The sequence below is a fragment of the Schistocerca americana genome, chromosome 3 (assembly GCF_021461395.2).
Source record: "Schistocerca americana isolate TAMUIC-IGC-003095 chromosome 3, iqSchAmer2.1, whole genome shotgun sequence".
In the NCBI taxonomy this organism is placed as follows: Eukaryota; Metazoa; Arthropoda; class Insecta; order Orthoptera; family Acrididae; genus Schistocerca; species Schistocerca americana.
In genome coordinates this window covers 546,934,358-546,956,864 of record NC_060121.1, presented here as the reverse complement: position 1 = coordinate 546,956,864, position 22,507 = coordinate 546,934,358, and positions in this window count along the sequence as shown.

Below are 22,507 nucleotides of genomic sequence, written 5' to 3'. Positions count from 1 at the left end.
ACGTGTGGCTCACATAATAATAAGGGAAACTTCACACAAATTATGGTCGTTTCGGATGTTCTTTACAAATTTGTAGAGTTCTAGCCATCAAGCAAAATTTTGATTAGAAAGCTGGAAGCTCAATACTTCGTAGGTATAATCAAACCATAATACATTTTTTCATACACTGATTCTCAGTTTGGTTCAAATGGTAGGAAACGCTTTCTGCAGGAGAGGGAACTAGGAACATATTGAAATCTTCTTCTAGGCCACCATCAAATCCATTAGAATGACTAATGCATGAGTTGGGATGTCTGTACTCATTGTGGAAAAAAGCATAAAAGGTGGATTGAAAGACTAGGGGACTGAAATAATTATTAGTAATTTGTGTCATGACTCAAGCGGACTACCAGTTACTACTGTTACAAGGGCTGGTGAATTTCTTGGAACGACCATGTGAATTACTGTGATCTTGAATTAATAGACGTTTATAGCTATCGTGAACCTGTGTTAGTGGACAGTAGAAGGTAGCTGCTGTTAATATTTAAATGGCCGTAGTAGTTATCTGCATTCTGGAAACATCTCCCAGGCTGTGGCTAAGCCATGTCTCCGCAGTATCCTCTCTTCCAGGAGTGCTAATTCTGCAAGGTTCGCAGGAGAGCTTCTGTTAAGTTTGGAAGGTAGGAGACGAGGTACTGGCAGAAGTAAAGCTGTGAGGAGGGGGCGTGAGTCGTGCTTTGGTAGCTCAGTTGGTAGAGCACTTACCCGCGAAAGGGAAAGGTCCCAAGTTCGAGTCTCGGTCCGGCACACAGTTTTAATCTACCAGGAAGTTTCACTATGCTTAGTGTTTTGCATTTTAAGTTATTTTCACGTCCTAATCGAAATTTCATCCCTCAGTTAAACCCTGTATCAATAGTTTCAACTTTGCTGAGGCTATGTAAAGGTACAGTACCCTTGCATGTTTTTGATGTACCTAATACGATCGCTGATAGGAACAATGCTATGTAACTATTTGTCAAACAAAGAGCAGTTCACGTGAGACTACCGTGAGCTATGGGCGGGATCGGATTTCACGTTTGATATAACGGCACAGAGTATATGCAATGAGTTTTTATTTTTCAAGTGTTTTATGTGGGAGAGTATATTTGTATGTTGGAGACATGTATACATATGTGTGTGTGTGTGCGTGTGTGTGTGTGTGTGTGTGTGTGTGTGTGTATGCGTTTCAGTGCCACCTACATTGGATGTTCGTAGTTTATCTGTAGAAATCCTCGCAGCATAAATGTGTTATACATGGACAATGCAGTTCAGCATTTGAGTAAAGAAATACAATCATTATGGCCAACGATGGAAAATCGTACTCGTAAAATCGTAAGAATAGCGACCGTCGATCTTTGCGGAGGGGGCTGCAAATTACACAGTAAATCACTCGAGAGTTCCAAAGTGCCACCGGCAGTACAGCTAGCACAACAACTGTGCACAGGGAGTTAAGATGAAATGGGTACAATGGGTCTAGTAGCCTCTCATAACTCATACATTGCTGAGTGACTCTTGAGGTGATGTATAAAGAGTGAAGCTGGACAATGGATTACTGGAAACGAGTCATTTGGATTGATGAATCATGCTATACCTGATGGCGATGCAATGAAAGGATTTACATTCGGCGAAAGCCTGGAGATCGGCACCTGTCATCATGTGTAGTGCCAATATTGAGTGCGGAGAATGTGGTGTTACAGTACGGGGTGCTTCTGCTAGTTAGTGTGTGGTCCCCTTGTTACACTTAAAACTAAATGCGGAATAATATGAACACATTTATAGCTGTGTGTTTCGCGTACAGTAAAGGAACAGATCGGAAACAAAAATTGTATCAGCATGACAGTGCACCCTGTCCCAAAGCAGCATCTGTAAGGCAGTGGTTTGTGGGACGATAACATATCTAATATAGACTGACCTACCCAGAGTCTCGACCTGAACCGAATGCAACACCTTTGTGATGAGTTACAACGCGGACATCACTTCAGACTCTAGTCTCCAAAAGCACTATCTTCTGTGGTTCCCGTTCCCGAGGAAGAACGGGCTGCCACTCTTTCGCAGACGTTCAGACATTACATTGAAAGTGCTAACAGCAGAGTTTAAGTCATCATAAAGGCAAAGGGTGTACACAACCCATATTAATGTCCACTAGAAGGTGCTCGGATACTTTTTATCAGAGGGGCACACTGAATAATGAAATGAAATGTCGTGTGGCTAGGGCCACCCGTCAGGTAGACTGTTCGCCTGGTGCTAGTCTTTTGAGATGACGCCACTTCGGCGACTTCCACGTCGATGAGGATGAGATGATGATGACAGGACAACACAATATCAAGTCTCAGAGAGGAGAAAAATCTCCGGCCCAGCCGGGAACTGAGCAAGGGCCCATTAGCATTGCATTCCGTCGCGCTGACCACCTATTTCTTAATCTCATTTTGATCGATAGTGTTAGTTTTATTTGTTCTGGCCGGACGTACCATAATGCGTGTTTAAATTAATCGGCGATCCATTAACTCAGTTTTTTATTGTAGAGGGCAGCTAATCCTCTGACCGAACACGCTGAGCTACAGTGCCAGCATCAATTATCGGGGCGGAAATAGTGCACACTGACGGAGTGTTTTACGCTATGATGCTCTCCGTCCAACATTTATCAAGTTTTGTGGATATATTCCTTATACAATAGGTAATAAAATCATTAAAGTTTCATTCTGTCCGGAGCTGATGTCCATCATAAACATTAGTATTAAATATGACCCGCATGGCCATGAGTACACTCTTGTCGTTATGCACTGAAACTAACAGTCGACTTCATTAAGACTGCTGGCTAGCGGCTGATATTAAAATATCACCTTCAGACGGCATCCCAGATGTCTTGTATGGGTGACAAACCAGAGGAATGGGAAGGCTAGTCAAGGATTTGTATATTTCTCAAAGAATTTATGAGGTGAACTACAGTGTAGGCCCTTACATTGCCCTGTTGGAATTGACAGATCATGAAGAGTATGGAAACAGGGTTAACGTCATGTTAAAATCTCAGTGGTGCTTGGAAACCGGCAGTTGGGACAGAGCTCTGCAGTCGCTTGTAGCACACCGCGTCTTGTACTCGTCCACCGCGGTGCTCGGGGTCACAGCACCAAGTTACGACACCTGAAGATAGGCGTATAAGAACCGGAAATCGGTCGTGTCCTAAATAAAAGAACTTTACAACTGTAGCGGTATTTTCAATCTCTGGTTACTTTTTTCTGTTAAGAGCAGCACTTACCCCGACTCAAACAAAATAATTTAGGTGCTTTCGGTAAATGGCTTTCTACTGGCAGTTTCTACAGCCAGGTCCTCGCTTTCTACCTACCCAGGTTTGTGGCGGTATGAGTTCGCTTATCAATAGACGCTGCAACCTCTCTGCCCTCGACGCATGCAGTGTTTCGGTTGGGGCGAGTGTCATAATGTCCTTCTATCTTCTCCTGAGGCAAGCTGTCTCGCAACTGTTGTAACTGGTCCTGCATATATGAGCTGGTCTGACACATATTCTGTCAAGGTCAGATTTGGGGATGCTGCTGGCCACGTGAGCACCTCGACATCAAACAGACAGTTCATAAAGATACGTCCATTGTCCTGCTGAAAAGTTGCACCACAATAGCTTCACACCACAGGAAACACAAGAGGACGCAGTATGTTCGTGACGTTATCGTTGTGCCATCAGAGTTCCCTCAGTCACTACTAGCTGTGGCCTGCAGTCGTACACGAAGGCTCCCCACACCATGGCGTCAGGGATAACAATGCCGTGCCTCACCAGATCATGAGAAGAACGGAACCTGTCCCCTGGTCACTGTCATACTCCCTGGCGACAGTCATCCGGGGTAGTGCAGGCCCGATTTATCGGTGAACACAGTGGGACGCCATTCATCATTAATGCATGCTTCCTGGTCATGGCACGTCTCCAAACGCAGCAATTTGGCCCCGGTGTTAACGACAACCAACGCACCGGGATGATACAGAATGTTACAGTAAGTCCATTATTTCATTGCGAGGAGGTGATGACTTACAGTTTGTGAAATCTGTTAAAAAATCATGGTTGCACACAGCTGTATTAATCAATTTATTACGCAACCAGTTTCAGTCAGAAATAGACTATTATTGGGTGTATTGTGACATCGTAATTAGATGTGTGATAACACACAACCATTATCAAGCGTCATGCTGGTTTGTAACACAGTGCTTGACAGTGTTTACAGATACTTGCTCAGAGAACAGTTCACCACAAAATTCAAAAGAAAATTAAATGTAATGACATTCAGTAACGAATGTAACGAGTAATGAATACTACAAAACAGAACTTTTCACAGAAGGAAAATAAACAAATAAGCCCAGTGAAGTTAACACAAGAAGTGCTGAAACATTCTGTGAGAAAACAAAACTACAAAGATATATTACATGAACTGCGACATTCACGATTAAACGAATATTGGTGCTCTGCAATGGGTATGTGCCTTGACAATACTGAACACATACATTCCAAAATTTGCTTATTACTTTTACAGCCCTGCTTAAGCAGAAGTGGTTCAAATGGCTCTGAGCACTATGGGACATAACTGCTGAGGTCATCAGCCCCTACAACTTAGAACTACTTAAACCTAACTAACCTAAGGACATCACACACATCCATGCCCGAGGCAGGATTCGAACCTGCGACTGTAGCGGTCGCGCTGCTCCAGACTGTAGCGCCTAGAACCGCTCGGCCACTCCAGCCGGCGCTTATGCAGAAGTAATATGTCAAATTGGTGTTTTTTCTGGATACTCCGATTCTGGAGGCTCATGCACCCCTTTTTCTCATCGAAGGGAGCCCAAATTTCACACAGCTTATTTTTATTTGTGTTTAACAGACTCCCATGTAAGAATCAACCTACTGATTATACTTGTGGAGTTCCTTTCTTCTTCTTCCCTCTTTTGAAGCAGTTGGTCTCTCCCGGTACATATTTAAAGACAGGGACAGCATGCTGACCAAGAAATTTCTCTGCAGCTGAGTGCACAGCACGTCCTGCTGGCTGAAGAGGAGAAGCAGCCGCAGCATTTCGGACGTGGGCAGCAGGCGATGACGTAGCAGCTGCAACAATGGCTAATGAGAACTCTCACCTGCCGCCAGGGGTGGCCACAGCGTGCGCCGACTGCACTACGACGCGGCCGCCGTATCGAATGTCGCGCTCTTGTTTTTCTCGCCTGCCTCGCGGCGTTTGCGCCGCCTAAAGTGTAACGAGGTGGCGCGCTGCCGACAATTGCTGTCGGTAGTGGGCGGAATGATGTATGCCAGATCGATGTCTCGCACCGGCCTGGATAATATCAGGCTCGCTAGTTTGATGGAGGAAATTACCGACGCGAAACACTGACATTACTTTTCAACGTAGCAGGGCCAGCATCTGCTACGTGGTTATCCTTTGCACATGGTGTATTACTGCCTTCCGATATACACTGCTCACTCGGAAGTTCTGTCTTAACGAGACGTCGCTCCCTGTTGCCGCCGCATGCTTCGTTCCACTGTACACGCTTTCCATAAATAACTAGATAATGGCTGTATATCAGCTGTAATTTAAAGTGACTCGATAACCTCATTCCTGCGCCCATTAGAAATAATGTTTAGAATGTAATGCCATTAGTTTCCATATCAACGCAGAGAAAGCACCGTACGGCCACTGCCAACACAAATGCCTGCGGCTTTTGGCTACAGAAAGACCGTTCAAAGCTATTTAGGTGAATTACGGACAACCTGAGAAAGTTACGAACAGGTTCAACCAACCACCTAATGTAGCGAGGAGTGACCTTGTTGCTGTCCAATGCCGGTTGATCAAATTATGCATTTATATATGTTGAAGAGGGGCATTCAGACGTCACAACAGGATTCTAGTCAACATACACTGCCTCCAACGTTTGTGACTTCTTGGTAATGTAAAAACTCTAGAGGAGGACAGAGATTGGAATACTTCCAGCAAATAATTGAGGACGTAGGTTGCAAGAACTTTTCTGAGATGAACAGGTTGGCACAGGAGAGAGATTCGTGGTAGGCTGACTGATGACCCCACCTCCCCATGCACGACAAAAAAAAAAAAAAAAAAAAAAAAAAAAAAAAGGGCAAGGCCAAGACGTACATGATACAGTACTAGCAATTGTTTCGCGTAGAGTGAGGATATGGCCGATTGTACTATATCCTGTTAGAAACCCAGCTTTCTCAGTGGGTTGAGTTAGGTCAAGCATAGTGCTTATTTCAGTAGTCAAAAAAATGGTTCAAATGGCTCTGAGCACTATGGGACTTAACATCTCAGGTCATCAGTCCCCTAGAACTTCCAGTAGTCAAACTCTAGTGAAAATTTTGTACCGTGTGCACAGAAGGTTGATGGGGCAATAGTTCTTTATATCTTTCGTGCTATCTTTCATATGAATTAGCATTATTTTGGTTTCATTCTAGCCTCGAGATAAGGTTCCACTGTGCAAACAACTCGAATATAAGTTAGCTAAATGCTTTATTGATTCCTCATCCATCAGCTGTGAAATATCGACTGAGAGGTCATCACCTCCTGGAGCAGTTCCTTCTTTCATGTTGGCATGTTTGACTTCTGAGGGAAGTATTTCTGGGATCTGGTAGGCACAAGCATCTCATTCATGTAGGACTAAGGTATCATCACTGGTTTTGCTGTACGTGTTGCCACAAAAATTTCCAATAAAATCAATTTCTTTTCCTATCTGTGACTTGGGTTTGATCTCATTCTGACGTTATTAGTTTATTTTTTTCATTTATAACTTTCCATGTGGCCACCTTTGAGTAAGATTTATTTTGAAGATTAGTTTTTAGCGTAGCTTTTTTATACTTCTTGATATCTTCTTTCATGTTCTTTCTCAGACACTTGTACATTTCTGTATACATGTCTTTGTATGTTTCTACTTTGATCTTTCTTCTGTTCTCCATCAAACTTATCTTTTTGCTTGTCATCTTCTTGGTTAGTTTTAAGATTTATAAAAAGCACTCACTTTTTCGATCGTTGTGATTAGTACTGCTGGTACGTCTTCCTTTAACGTTACATAAATTATTTCTTGAAACTGCTATTTGCATTATTCGAGGTTTAAATTTTTTCCTGTAATTAGTTTCAATATTTCATCTTTTGCATGCAGTTCTAATCTTTCTCTAAATATAGTAGGTAAAACGGGAATGTCGTCCCATACATTTCCACGCTGAAATTGATAGCCCAAAGGAATTTCTTGCTAATATTAAGAATATCTAAATTTTTCACTGTGCTTTCAGCCGTATGCTTTGAATGTCACGATGATAGACAAGCAACTACGATCAAAGGCACGAGAAACTATGACTCGTTCACTCTGTTGAAAGATTTCTACGTTTGGCAGATTTCTCCAGAGGGTCACAGAAACAAGTTACGAAAGAACAAGCACCACTCCACCTCGACCACCATCATTAGAATGTCGACGCCTCATTCAGTGGTGGTGAGTTGAGGCAAATGTAAGTAGTAAATAGTAAAATTCCTCCTCATATAATTGTAAAAGCCTCTCCAAATGCACTGGATGTAGCGGTTTCATGTGCACTGCAAACAGCTGTGTGCGCGTCCAGTGTGCGGATGCCTGTTCCGGGATTTGTCTTCACATTGTTCTGGTTATATGTGGTTTTTTACTATTATTACTGTACTCCCCACACTTGCTATTGTTCTCTATTTGTTATATTCTTGGCAGCGTACATTGACGATCCAGCTACGCATGAGCTATGTATTACAGGTGACTTGCATTACATGACTTCCGAACATAACGTAACCGCATCTATTATACGTAATCATAATGTCTTTGAAAAAATTAAAAAAAACGCTACATATAATGCAGCTGAGTAAGCTTTGAACTTTGTTTTGTTCCTGTTTGAAACCTTTCAACCCATAATTTGTTTTGGCGGAAGGAAAATTTTCCTTTCTGTTGTAATGATCTTAGGTGATTTTTTAATGATTTTTGATGCTAGATGTACAGAAAAATGTGTACCTGTTATCAAAATGTACTTTGTACATTTGGCTTCTTTTTGTGGACTAAGCAACCAATTTTAAATATTTATTGTTGTAATAAATAAACTGATCATTCAATAATTACGAAGCAAAATAACAATAACAATGTTCAATTATGCAGTGGAATACAACTAACCAACAATTTCAGTAGTTCTGGCCGTCGCAAGCTGCTGCTCACTGTTACATCGACTTGCTGATATTTCTATAGATATTTTTATAGAAAAGCCCAACGGTTGCCAGCAGTTGCGCATGATAAAAAGATTTAACGTTCACAAATGTGTACATCAGGTTTCCACTGTGCAAAAATATTTCTGTTGCAACTAAAAGACAGTAAAATTCAACGTACCAGATGGTCTGAAAGGGTTATAATGACAATAATCAACGTTCGAAACTCGTTAGTAGTGCTTAATGAAGTGCTATTTTGAAATAACAACCTGGTGGAAACAACATCATTCTTCAAATTCACAACACAGGTAGAAAGGAAAAGCCTATGCATTTGTCCTGAGGAGACAAATGATTGGCGTGACTGCAGTAAGCACTGAACGAAGGTTGAGGGGGGGTGGGGGGGGGGGGGTGCTCTGGCCGGGACCACCCCAGCGCTGGCCTTGGTGGTCCACGAACCATACCGAACGTCTCGCCCCACGCAGCTTCCCAGCGGGGTGCACCGCAAGGGGCGGAAGACGCGCTCTTTCCGAGCGATTGACGGCACACACCCAGTAGCGGAAGGACGTCTGATTTATGTTTCGTTACAGAGGTCCAGCGATGCAGTATACGCAAGCAGAGATTATAAACTGTCTCAATGGAGAACTAACACAGCCAACTGGTTGCAAATGTTTGACACATTTATCTAGGTTTCGACACCTCTAAAGGATGTCTTCATCAGAATGAAAATTTAAAAGCCCTATAAAATTATACACAGAAAAATAAATTTGGTAGAAAAGCTAACGAAGATGAAAAATGTTAACACAGGAAGGTTACTTACGTAAAGTTACATTGCGAGAAGCTAATATTTAAACTTTAGAGAGCAGACATATTCAAGTTAAAAATTAAAAACGTTACAACCTATGGTGCGTACACCTTGCAAGGAACAATATAAGATTGAGCGGCCCAGTTGCTTACGTTGCTGCTACGACAGCAAGATCAAAGTTGCGCCGGCTATCGGGCATGGACAGTGACATATGCCCAATTGCGACATTATAACAGAAACAAACGAATTAAACAAGAGCTAATTATAAAAAAAATCAAAATTGAAGGAATTAAAGCTTAATGTACATTTGAAAATACAAATTAGTCAAGTAAACGAAGTACAGCTAAGAGCCATGTATTAGGCTTTACTGAAATGCCCATGCCGGCCAGAGTGGCCGAGCGGTTCTAGGCGCTGCAGTGTGGAACCGCGAAACCGCTACGGTAGCAGGTTCGAATCCTGCCTGGGGCATGGATGTGTGTGATGTCCTTAGGTTAGTTAGGTTTAAGTAACTCTAAGTTCTAGGGGACTGATGACCTCAGAAGTTAAGTCACATAGTGCTCAGAGCCATTTGAACCATTTGAAATGCCCATTACGTAAAGTATAGAGTACTGTATAGTTAGCTGTGGCCTAGCGGTTCTAGGCGCCTCAGTCCGGAACCGCGCTGCTGCTATGGTCGCAGATTCGATTCCTTCCTCGGGCATGGATGGGTGTGATGTTCTTAGGTTAGTTAGGTTTAAGTAGTCTAGGGAACTGATGACCTCAGATGTTAAGTCCCATAGTGCTCAGAGCCATTTGAACCATGTTTTGAAGAGAAAGTACACAAACAGCTGCACTCTCTAAAAACATCTGCATGAAGGAAACTTTAGTAGTACACATCCATATGAGATTTGATAGAAAGATATTCCAGAACTAAAGGTAGAAAAACACTGTAAAAAACAAAAGAATCAAAAATCTGAGAGTAGTGCATTAAAGCCATCGAATTTGTTTATTTGTTTATTTTACCTAATTTTAACTGTTCAGAGAGGATGACGCCATCGTTCTTAGAAATATGTTTGCAAATCTCCAGCTCTTCGAGTACGTAAAACCTGTGATCTTTCTTTTTCCTATGTAAAACGGAAATTTCTTCCACACTTTTTGATTTGTGACCGGAAATTAACAGATGATCAGCAAAAGTGGAATTATATACATTAGTGCCTCTTTTTCCCAAAACGTGTTCCTTATACCAGGCTTTGAAAGATCTTGCATTTTGTCCTGTATAATAAACAGGAGACGTATCACAAGTGATTTTATAAACTCCTGAACCGTATTGGAGCAACAGTGGAATTGCGATTGTGGTTAAGATTTTCCTGCAAGTTATTGTTAGGAGAAAAGGCAACTTCACATCCATATTTTTTTAACTAGAAGACAACAAATTGGTTGGTTGGGTTGGAGAGTAAAGGGGCGAAACTACGAGGTCATCAGTCAGACGACGAATACCGTAAGAAATAGGGCCAAAAATAAAATCGAAAAAAATGTTTTACACTCGTTACTGTCAAAAACAACACTGATGCCTAAAGTACTCACTCCTGTTCGTCGGGCTGTATGGCAGGTGACAGACTGGAGTCCCAACGCTGTCTCGGGCGTCTTCATACACTTTTTCGGAGTGGAATCTCACTGTGTGTTGTAGAGCTATCTTCAGTGATGAGACCCGCTTCGAACCGAGCCACGACGACCAGCGAAGGCGAGTCTGGAGACGAGCGGTGCGATACCAACTTGACTATCGCCCGCCAACCAGGAGTGATGCTCTGTGGTCCGATTCCATTTCATAACAGGACCCCTCTGCTCGTCAGCCGCCACACCCGTACAGCAGGGTGCTACGTTCACGTTATTCTACGCCCCACTTTGTTGCCCGTCGTGGCGATCCATCCCTGGCCTACATTTCAGCAAGATAATTCCCGCCCGCACACGCTGAGAGTTTCTACTGCTAGTCTTCCTCCTTGTCCAACCCTACCTTGACCACCATGATTGCGGGATCTCTCACCAGTTGAGAACTTTTGTAGCACTACGGTGAGGGCCCTTCCACCAGCCGGGGAGTTTGACGATCTAACGCTCCAGTAGGACAGAATTTGGCACGATATCCCTCAGGAGAACAATGAATAACTCTGTCAATCAACGCCAAACCGAACAACTTCTTGCATAAGGGCCAGATGTGCATATCCCGTTATTGACTTGTTCCAGTAGTGAAGCTCTTTCTATTGAAAAAACCATCCATTTTTTTCTGAAATTGTAATAATTTGCTTGTCCGTACACGTGTACACATCTGTCAATTTCTGTCCGATTCGGGTAACTCCTTCTTTTTTTTCTTAGAGTGTATATGAGCAGATCAAAGGCGAATGGTTAATAATTCTAACGACAATGCGGAAAATCTCATTGGGAATTACTCTGACATAAGTTAATCAGACAAGGGACAGATTGCTATGGGCCAGCACCTGGGAACGACCGTCTCGGAAATGGTGAAGGCAGTCTGTTGTTCGTCTCCTATTGTCTATGGAAGTAGCAGCAGGGCAGCGTAACTATGAGTTGCCGACAAGGTGCTGCTTGTGCAGGCACAAGTGTTCCGGGACTCACCGTTCACAGCGTATTTTACTTGTTGCCATTTTGACAGAACGACATCGTCGATCACAACTGCAGTGGGCACGACATCATCGAAATGGACAGTGGAGCGATGGATATGTGTCGCCTAGTTGGATGAATCTTATTTCTTGTTCCGTCATGTCGATGGTCCTGTCTACATACGCCGTCAAACAGGCGAACGCCTTTTCCAAACTTGTGTCTTGTCAGGGACGTAGTGCGGCGGGGTAATATTATGCTATAGGGAACAAACACACAGCCTCGCATAGAACTTGTCGTATTAATCGAAGGCACCTTGACAGTTGTGCACTGTCTGAAGATTATTACAGACTCCTTGCATTCCTTCACGTCTGTATATTCCCCGACACCGATGGAATCTTACAGCAATATAGACAGGTCACAAGACCATAATCGTGTTGCAGTGATTTGAAGAACATGGTAGTGAACTTACTTTGATGCCTTAGCACCAGATACGCTTAATTTGAACGTGATGAAAAACGTCTGGGACGCTATCGAATGTCAGCTGCGCTCCAGCATATTACCTGCCCGTAATTTGTATTGCTTGACCTATGCCCAGCTGTCTTGTAACACATATATCCAGAACACTACGAAGCACTTTCCAATACATGCCACACAGAATTGCTGCTACATAGCGTTCCAAAGTTGGAGCAACACACTATTAAGAACTAAGTCATAAGTCTGTTAGCTGTGAATAATTTTACATTCGCTGCATCATATAAGGGCTATTTCTTGTAGAATTATATCAGTGATTAGTAATCGTATTTAGCGACAAGTTCTGATTTATAGCGGGGGTTGCGATGTTTGTGACAATATATTTCCAGTTTTTGTAAAATGTAAGCTCTCATGGCCGGAAACGTCACAATTAATAAAATGTTCAGGGCTATTATCCTTCGTCGAATGGATTTCACCTTAAAACCTAACGTTTCGTCCCCATCTGCGGAGGACATTTTCAGGAGGGATCGTAGCCCTTTGAATGTCCGATTCACGCCATGGCTCGCGACTAACTACAGCAATCCCGCTTCTGCGTGCTTCAGCGCAATGGCGTGACGTCACATGTTTTGAACGCGCGAAGGCAATTGGCCATTGTTGACTGTTGTCGTCCGCTGTTGCTATCAACCCATGATGGAAGACTGCTACACATATTCTTCAGCACCGGAATCCATATCTCATTCTGTTTCCCCCTCCTACTTCCTATTGAATTGTTTTACAATCTCTATGGCCTCTCTGTACAACATTTCACGATATCCGCTTGCGGCTGCCAGTACTTGATTCCTATCGAAACGAATGTGGTGGTCTCATGGCTGAAAAGCATGCTCCGCATCAGACGATCTGTCAGTCTCCCCTCTTCTGTAATTGCACCAATGGACATTTTCTTTTGGATCCATGTGATGTGCCTAGTTGGTGAGACTACAGTTGGTACTCACGTGGGTCTGGTTGCTGGCAATGTTCCTGTAGTGGAAGTAGTACACCAAATTATACTATTAAACGGCTAGCAGGAGATTGGAGGTTGTCTATCTACCTGGTTTCAACGGCAACAAAAATTTTACTTTCAATATTTCATACAATTATTGACCTATTTTAAAAATTGCTGTCATAATCCACTCATCATGTGACATAATCTTATGTTAACGGTTTAACAGGTAACACAAGTATTAAATTTAGAAACTGTGTGAAAAACAAATTTGTTTGCCTGGCGATCCTCCGGATTGTAAATAAAACCGCGTTATCTTGCTGCAACTTAATTTATTCTTTTGAGACGCGTTTCCCCTTTCCCTTGCTCTAAGGCATCTTCAGTGAGATCAGCAACGATACAGTTTTGTTATTTTCAGACTATCAGACAGTTCACGTCGCGTTTTTTTTTGTGTAAATAAGTAATAACTTACAGTTTTCTGTGATCTGAATTTCCTCTTATCTGGTCTGGAGATCTTCAACATGTTTCTCTTTCTTTCTTGTGGTGTACTATTATTTTTTTGCCACTAGATATAGCTATTTGTTCGAAAAATGGTTCAAATGGCTCTGAGCACTATGGGACTCAACTGCTGAGGTCATTAGTCCCCTAGAACTTAGAACTAGTTAAACCTAACTAACCTAAGGACATCACAAACATCCATGCCCGAGGCAGGATTCGAACCTGCGACCGTAGCAGTCTTGCGGTTCCAGACTGCAGCGCCTTTAACCGCACGGCCACTTCGGCCGGCATTTGTTCGAACAATGTGCTTTTAACAACGTAAACATCGTAACTCCATTATGTGTTACTTCCTTTTGGGTTTGTTTACCTACATGTTGCTAACCTAACGAAGTATATGTCCAAAACCAACTTCTCTTCATGATGTTTACCTCTTGTTTATCTCTCTCTCTCTCTCTCTCTCTCTCTCTCTCTCTCTGTGTGTGTGTGTGTGTGAGAAAGAGTGAGAGAGAGTGAGAGAGAGAGAGAGAGAGAGAGAGAGAGAGAGAGAGTTAGCTGAAGAATGTATTTTTTTTTAATAGTATGTGTCTGTGTGTGAGGGGGTTGTGATGCTTTCAGTCGTAGAGTGTTGAACATGAATGTAGTAGCTGTTAGAGAGTAGTTAAAATATTTGGAGAAAGCTGATTCGACTTTTGGTTTCAGTGTTCTGTGGAGAGATTCATGCATAAGTGAGTGAAAAGATGTTGGGTGGTATTATTATTAATTAGTCCTCTTTGGGAGCTTCATTCTATTATTTTTATTTATTAGTGTAAACAAATAATTGATTACCATCTGTGCTTGATCATTCAACAGTTTTCCTTTCTGCTTTGGTTTTCTGTGTGTGGTAATTTTCTTGCAGGTTTAGGAGGTGTTTTTTATCGTTGACTTTAATTGGCTCTGAGCACTATGGGACTCAACTGCTGTGGTCATCAGTCTTGACTCTAATTATTTTTATGTGAAACTTCCTGGCAGATTAAAACTGTGTGCCGGACCGAGACTCGAAATCGGGACCTTCGCCTTTTGCGGGAAAGTGCACTACCATCTGAGCTACCCAAGCACGACTCACGCCCCGTCCTCACAGCTTTACTTCTGCCAGTATCTCGTCTCCTACCTTCTAGACTTCACAGAAGCTCTCCTGCGAACCTTGCAGAACTAGCACTCCTGGAAGAAAGGATATTGTGGAGACTTGGCTTAGCCACAGCCCGGGGGATGTTTCCAGTATGAGATTTTCACTCTACAGTGGAGTGTGCGCTGATATGAAACGCAGATTGAAAAGGTCCCGAGTTCGAGTCTCGGTCCGGCACACAGTTTTAATCTGCCAGGAAATCTCGGTCCGGCACACAATTTTAATCTGCCAGGAAGTTACACATCAGCGCACGCTCCGCTGCAGAGTGAAAATCTCGATCTGGAAACATCCCCCAAGCTGTGGCTAAGCCATGTCTCCACAATATCCTTTCTTCCAGGAGTGCTAGTTCTGCATGGTACGAAGGAGAGATTCTGTGAAGTATCAAAGGTAGGAGACGAGATACTGGCAGAAGTAAAGCTGTGAGGACGGGGCGTGAGTCGTGCTTGGGTAGCTCAGATGGTAGAGCACTTTCCCGCAAAAGGCAAAGGTCCCGATTTCGAGTCTCGGTCCGGCACACAGTTTTAATCTGCCCGGGAGTTTCATATCAGCACACACTCCGCTGCAGAGTGAAAATCTCATTCTATTTTTGTGTCTTCTTCTCTAGTGGTTGGTTTGTGTTTATGTTCTCTTAGGTGTTCTGCAAATGTGGAGTGGTTTTACACATACTTCCATACTCTCATGTGTTCTGTGTATCTGACATGAAATGTTCTACGTGTTTGTTCTATGCATCTGCCTTCACAAATGGTACACTGTAGTTGATATATACCTGCTTTCTGGTATGTGTCCCTCCTTTTGTCAGTTTTGGGGTGTATTTTTGTATATAATTGTCTATTGTGAATGTTATGGTTATTTGGATTGGATTGTTTGGGGGAAGACACCAAACAGCGAGGTCATCGGTCTCATCGGATTAGGAAAGGACGGGGAAGGAAATCGGCCGTGCCCTTTCAAAGGAAATATCCCGGCATTTGCCTAGGAAATCACGGAAAACCCAAATCAGAATGGCCGGACGCGTGATTGAACCGTCGTCCTCCCGAATGCGAGTCCTGTGTGCTAACCACTGCGCCACCTGGGGGGTTTTTGTTTATTCCATGTGTTTTGAAAATTTGGTAATTTTAATCTTTGAGTTTGTGCTGTGTATCATTGTGTACCATGTTGTGTTCTTTTTTTTCATCTCTTTCTGATTATACTGTGTAGTTGTTATGGAACTGCGTGTTTGTGTTTGGTTCTGTTGTGTTGATGCCTGTTGGTAGGTGCTTTCGCCTTTTATTTTACCTTTAATTTTGTTGTTTAGCTTTGTGACTCCGTTACTATTGTAACCATTGTTTTGTGCTATAGCATTATTATTTCCAGTTCTTTTTGGTTGTTTTGTTTGGTGTGTGCCACTGTGTTGAGTCTACAGAGCGTGTGTCGAAGTGCGGCTTGCTTTTGTGAGTGGAGGTGGTTTAAGGATTGGGGAATGGTACTGCGCATTGCTGTGGGTTTAAGGTCAATAATCAAACATATGCTTATTGTTTTGTTTTTCGATTGTTATATCCAGAATGTTGATTTTCTCATTCTGCTCTCTTTTATATTTTTATGTACCTAGTTGACGTGACCCCCCATGAACCATGGACCTTGCCGTTGGTGGGGAGGCTTGCGTGCCTCAGCGATACAGATGGCCGTACCGTAGGTGCAACCGCAACGGAGGGGTATCTGTTGAGAGGCCAGACAAACATGTGGTTCCTGAAGAGGGGCAGCTGCCTTTTCAGTAGTTGCACGGGCCACAGTCTGGATGATTGACTGATCTGGCCTTGTAACATTAACCAAAACGGCCTTGCTGTGCTGGTACTGTGAACGGCTGAAAGCAAGGGGAAACTACAGCCGTAATTTTTCCCGAGGACATGCAGCTTTACTGTATGATTAAATGATGATGGCGTCCTCTTGGGTAAAATATTCCGGAGGTATAATAGTCCCCCATTCGGATCTCCGGGCGGGGACTACTCAAGAGGATGTCGTTATCAGGAGAAAGAAAACTGGTATTCTACGGATCGGAGCGTGGAATGTCAGATCCCTTAATCGGGCAGGTAGGTTAGAAGATTTAAAAAGGGAAATGGATAGGTTAAAGTTAGATATAGTGGGAATTAGAGAAGTTCGGTGGCAGGAGGAACAAGACTTTTGGTCAGGTGATTACAGGGTTATAAATACAAAATCAAATAGGGGTAATGCAGGAGTATGTTTAATAATGAATAAAAAAATAGGAGTGCGGGTTAGCTACTACAAACAGCATAGTGAACGCATTATTGTGGCCAAGATAGACACAAAGCCCATGCCTACTACAGTAGTACAAGTTTGTATGCCAACTAGCTCTGCAGATGATGAAGAAATTGATGAAATGTATGACGAGGTAAAAGAAATTATTCAGTTAGTGAAGGGAGACGAAAATTTAATAGTCGTGGGTGATTGGAATTCGTCAGTAGGAAAAGGGAGTGAAGGAAACATAGAAGGTGAATATGGATTGGGGGGAAGAAATGAAAGAGGAAGCCGCCTTGTAGAATTTTGCACAGAGCATAACTTAATCATAGCTAACACTTGGTTCAAGAATCATGAAAGAAGGTTGTATACCTGGAAGAATCCTGGAGATACTAAAAGGTATCAGGTAGATTACATAATGGTAAGACAGAGATTTAGGAACCAGGTTTTAAATTGTAAGACATTTCCAGGGGAAGATGTGGATTCTGACCACAATCTATTGGTTATGAACTGCAGATTGAAACTGAAGAAACTGCAAAAAGGCGGGGATTTAAGGAGATGGAACCTGGATAAACTGAAAGAACCAGAGGTTGTACAGAGTTTCAGGGAGAGCATAAGGGAACAATTGACAGGAATGGGGGAAAGAAATACAGTAGAAGAAGAATGGGTAGCTCTGAGGGATGAAGTAGTGAAGGCAGCAGAGGATCAAGTAGGTAAAAAGACGAGGGCTAATAGAAATCCTTGGGTAACAGAAGAAATATTGAATTTAATTGATGAAAGGAGAAAATATAAAAATGCAGTAAATGAAGCAGGCAAAAAGGAATACAAACGTCTCAAAAATGAGATCGATAGGAAGTGCAAAATGGCTAAGCAGGGATGGCTAGAGGACAAATGTAAGGATGTAGAGGCTTGTCTCACTAGGGGTAAGATAGATACTGCCTACAGGAAAATTAAAGAGACCTTTTGAGAGAAGAGAACCACTTGTATGAATATCAAGAGCTCAGATGCCAACCCAGTTCTAAGAAAAAGAAGGGAAGGCAGAAAGGTGGAAGGAGTATATAGAGGGTTTATACAAGGGCGATGTACTTGAGGACAATATTATGGAAATGGAAGAGGATGTAGATGAAGATGAAATGGGAGATAAGATACTGCGTGAAGAGTTTGACAGAGCACTGAAAGACTTGAGTCGAAACAAGGCCCCGGAAGTAGACAACATTCCATTAGAACTACTGATGGCCTTGGGAGAGCCAGTCATGACAAAACGCTACCATTTGGTGAACAAGATGTATGAGACAGGCGAAATACCCACAGACTTCAAGAAGAATATAATAATTCCAATCCCAAAGATAGCAGGTGTTGACAAATGTGAAAATTACCGAACTATCAGTTTAATAAGTCACAGCTGCAAAATACTAACGCGAATTCTTTACAGACGAATGGAAGAACTGGTAGAAGCGGACTTCGGGGAAGATCAGTTTGGATTCCGTAGAAATGTTGGAACACGTGAGGCAATACTAACCTTACGACTTATCTTAGAAGAAAGATTAAGAAAAGGCAAACCTACGTTTCTAGCATTTGTAGACTTAGAGAAAGCTTTTGACAACGTTAACTGGAATACTCTCTTTCAAATTCTGAAGGTGGCAGGGGTAAAATACAGGGAGCGAAAGGCTATTTACAATTTGTACAGAAACCAGATGGCAGTTATAAGAGTCGAGGGGCATGAAAGGGAAGCAGTGGTTGGGAAAGGAGTGAGACAGGGTTGTAGCCTCTCCCCGATGTTATTCAATCTGTATATTGAGCAAGCAGTAAAGGAAACAAAAGAAAAATTCGGAGTAGGTATTAAAATCCATGGAGAAGAAATAAAAACTTTGAGGTTCGCCGATGACATTGTAATTCTGTCAGAGACAGCAAAGGACTTGGAAGAGCAGTTGAACGGAATGGACAGTGTCTTCAAAGGAGGATATAAGATGAACATCAACAAAAGCAAAACGAGGAGAATGGAATGTAGTCAAATTAAATCGGGTGATGCTGAGGGGATTAGATTAGGAAATGAGACACTTAAAGTAGTAAAGGAGTTTTGCTATTTAGGGAGTAAAATAACTGATGATGGTCGAAGTAGAGAGGATATAAATTGTAGACTGGCAATGGCAAGGAAATCGTTTCTGAAGAAGAGAAATTTGTTGACATCGAGTATAGATTTGAGTGTCAGGAAGTCGTTTCTGAAAGTATTTGTATGGAGTGTAGCCATGTACGGAAGTGAAACATGGACGATAACCAGTTTGGACAAGAAGAGAATAGAAGCTTTCGAAATGTGGTGCTACAGAAGAATGCTGAAGATAAGGTGGGTAGATCACGTAACTAATGAGGAGGTATTGAATAGGATTGGGGAGAAGAGAAGTTTGTGGCACAACTTGACTAGAAGAAGGGATCGGTTGGTAGGACATGTTTTGAGGCATCAAGGGATCACAAATTTAGCATTGGAGGGCAGCGTGGAGGGTAAAAATCGTAGAGGGAGACCAAGAGATGAATACACTAAGCAGATTCAGAAGGATGTAGGTTGCAGTAGGTACTGGGAGATGAAGAAGCTTGCACAGGTTAGAGTAGCATTTAGAGCTGCACCAGACCAGTCCCAGGACTGAAGACCACAACAACAACAACAGTTGACGTGAGTAGGTGGTTTTTAAATTTTTGTTTGTGGTTCATCTATAAAGGAAAGGATATCATCCATACAGCTGAACCAATGTAACATGTTGTATTCTACTGCTACAGGTTTTGTGAAAATGATCTGTCCAACGTGGTTTACAAAAATATTTGCTAAGACCCCTGAAACTAGGGACCCCATTGGTAATCCATCTTGTCGTAAATTTTAAAATTCATTATTCGATTGGAAATAATTTTGTTCTATTATGTCCTTTATTAGTGTGCATATTTCCTTAATCTGTTCATCAGGAAACTGATTATAAGTTTTCAGTTTTTTACCTATGATTTCTATGGTTTCTGGTACTGGTATGTTGGAATACATGCTTTCTATATTAAATGAGAGGATTGTTGCTGTGTCTGGGAGTTTTATATCCTTTATTTATTGTAGGAGCTATGTAGTGTTTGTAATGGTTTTGTCTTCTTGTACTTCGAAATTTTCAGACAGTAAATTTAACATGGATCCTGCAAGCTTGCATTTTGGGGGTTTTCTGAAATTCGGTATTAGTCTCACTGGAAGATTCGGTTTGTGGATCTTTGGTTGGCTTCAAATAACAGTGCAGTTGGATTAATTTGTGTCAACTTCCTTTTCTCCATGTTATCCAGTATGATGTCTACACTTTTTCAGAGTGTGTTTTACCTTTGTCTGGAATCTGTTTGTTGGGTTTGATTTTAATTTCGCAATGTTATTTTGTGAGATGAATTCTTATGTTTTTCAATGCATTGTGCTTTGTCTATAAGTACTCCTGTGATTCCCTTGTCCACTTTCGAAATGATAACATTTTCATTTTGAAGTCTTCTGAGTGTTGCACACACACTATTAAAACAACTACGTACACATTCTTCAGCTCTCTCTCTCTCTCTCTCTCTCTCTCATACACAAACACAAACACACACACACACACACACACACACACACACACACACACACACAGATATAAATATCATGAGTAGAAGTTGGTTTTGAACACACACTTCGTTAGTTTGGCAACATGTAGATAAACAAACCGAAGAGGATGAAACACGTAATGAAGCTACAACATTTATATTGTTAAAAGCACAGTGTTAGAACAAATAGACATATCTAGTGGCAAAAGAATAGCAGTACACCACAAGAAAGAAAGAGAACTGTGTTGAACAGTGTGAAAAAGTTCGGAATAGAAATTTGTGTGTATGTTTCGGGAACAAAGTGGTAAATCGACCTCCAGACCCTATGAGAGGAAACGTAGATCGCAGCAAACTGTAAGCAATTATTTATTTACATATAAAACGTGACGTGAACTGTTTCATAATCTAAAAATAACAAAACTGTATCGTTGCTGATCCCACTGAAGATGCCATAGAGTAAGAAAAAGGCGAAACGCGTCTGGAAAAAATAAATTAAGATTCAGCAAGGAAAGACGGTTTTATTTACAAGACAAGTGGAATCTGCGCATTTCCTTGAAGTAATGTAACTCACGGCGCACAAATACCCAGACTTTATTCACCTTGTATTTGAGAATCAGAGCACTTATTGACTTGCAACAAACTTTAGACACATTTTCAGTGACAACCATCACAAAATGGTGAAGAAAAAAAAATTTATTGCCAACACATTTTTGCTGTTCAAGCAGTCATGACATTTTGATTTATTACTTGGTTGGTATTGAGCCTATTCGCAACATATGTTAAAGACGCAATCCACACATACACTTACTGAAAGTACTTGCAAGAATATGGAAGTATGCTGCACACAAGGAGATATAACATCATAAACTTTGAGGTGTAATGCACTTCTTTTACTCAAAACGGATTGCAAATTAGCCGCACTGTACTCGTCCAGTGTTTGCTAATGAAAGCACTCAGCGACTTGTGAAATTTTTGAACATAATTCCAAACATTTTCTAAACTTCTTCTCGGTTATACGCTTAATTTAATAAATTAGCTCGTGTGTAAAGCAATTAGACGTCTGAAGCTTTTTTATGCGCGGGGTTTAGACTCTTTATAGAATTTGGGGTAGGTGGTTGACTGGCTTACACAGCAGGAAAGGCAACCAAGGTATCAAACGGAATAAATACACATAAAATATCCCTAACTTCCTCCTAAGCTTTGTAGGTTGGGTCTGAATCCACCCCATAGAACGACTGCCTTCTATAACAAAGATGGAATAGAGCGCAGCGTCGGCGAGGGCATTGTACTGTGGGGCTGGCCTGCAGGGGTTGGCAACCCCTCTCTCGGCTCGTGGGTGGCCCGCGTCGGTCGTCTGCCCACTAGCAGCCCCCGCGTCATCTGCCACCCTCTCGCAGCGGGACACGCTGGTCAGCCGTGCAGGGTGCGAAGACAAGGGTAGCGCAGCCTTCCGTCGTAATTTGTCCTGCCAATCGCCTCTTGCGGCCACCTGTGCCCCCTCTTACCCCACTGTTGCTGATGGTATCTGCTTCCCATTGTCGCTCTTCCCCAGGAACAAAGGCCGGGCATCTGCCATCTTTTGCCACATTCCGTGCAGCGAAGATTGTAAATCTCACCTCAGAGGGCAGATCCCTCTACGGACCGGGACATGTTTGTCGGGCGCTCTTATCTCGGGAACATCGTGCGGTCAGTGGACACAAACAATCGCGCGTTTCGGCGTCCGGATGGCGCCCGTACTAAGGCAGGAAAACCAGCGACACGTCCCGTCCTACAGTTCCCCTCCGTCATGACACGCTACTGAAATCCCAGCCTTGTAAATTAGATTTGTATATCACCTTGGGGTTGAAGCTCTTTTCTTCCGTGTTCGCTTTAACAACATGTATGTTTTTGGACAGGGTCCGCCTTTAGCAAAAAATTACGATTTTAAAAGTAATAGCTACATGTATACAAACAGCAAAGAACACTCTTTATCTTTA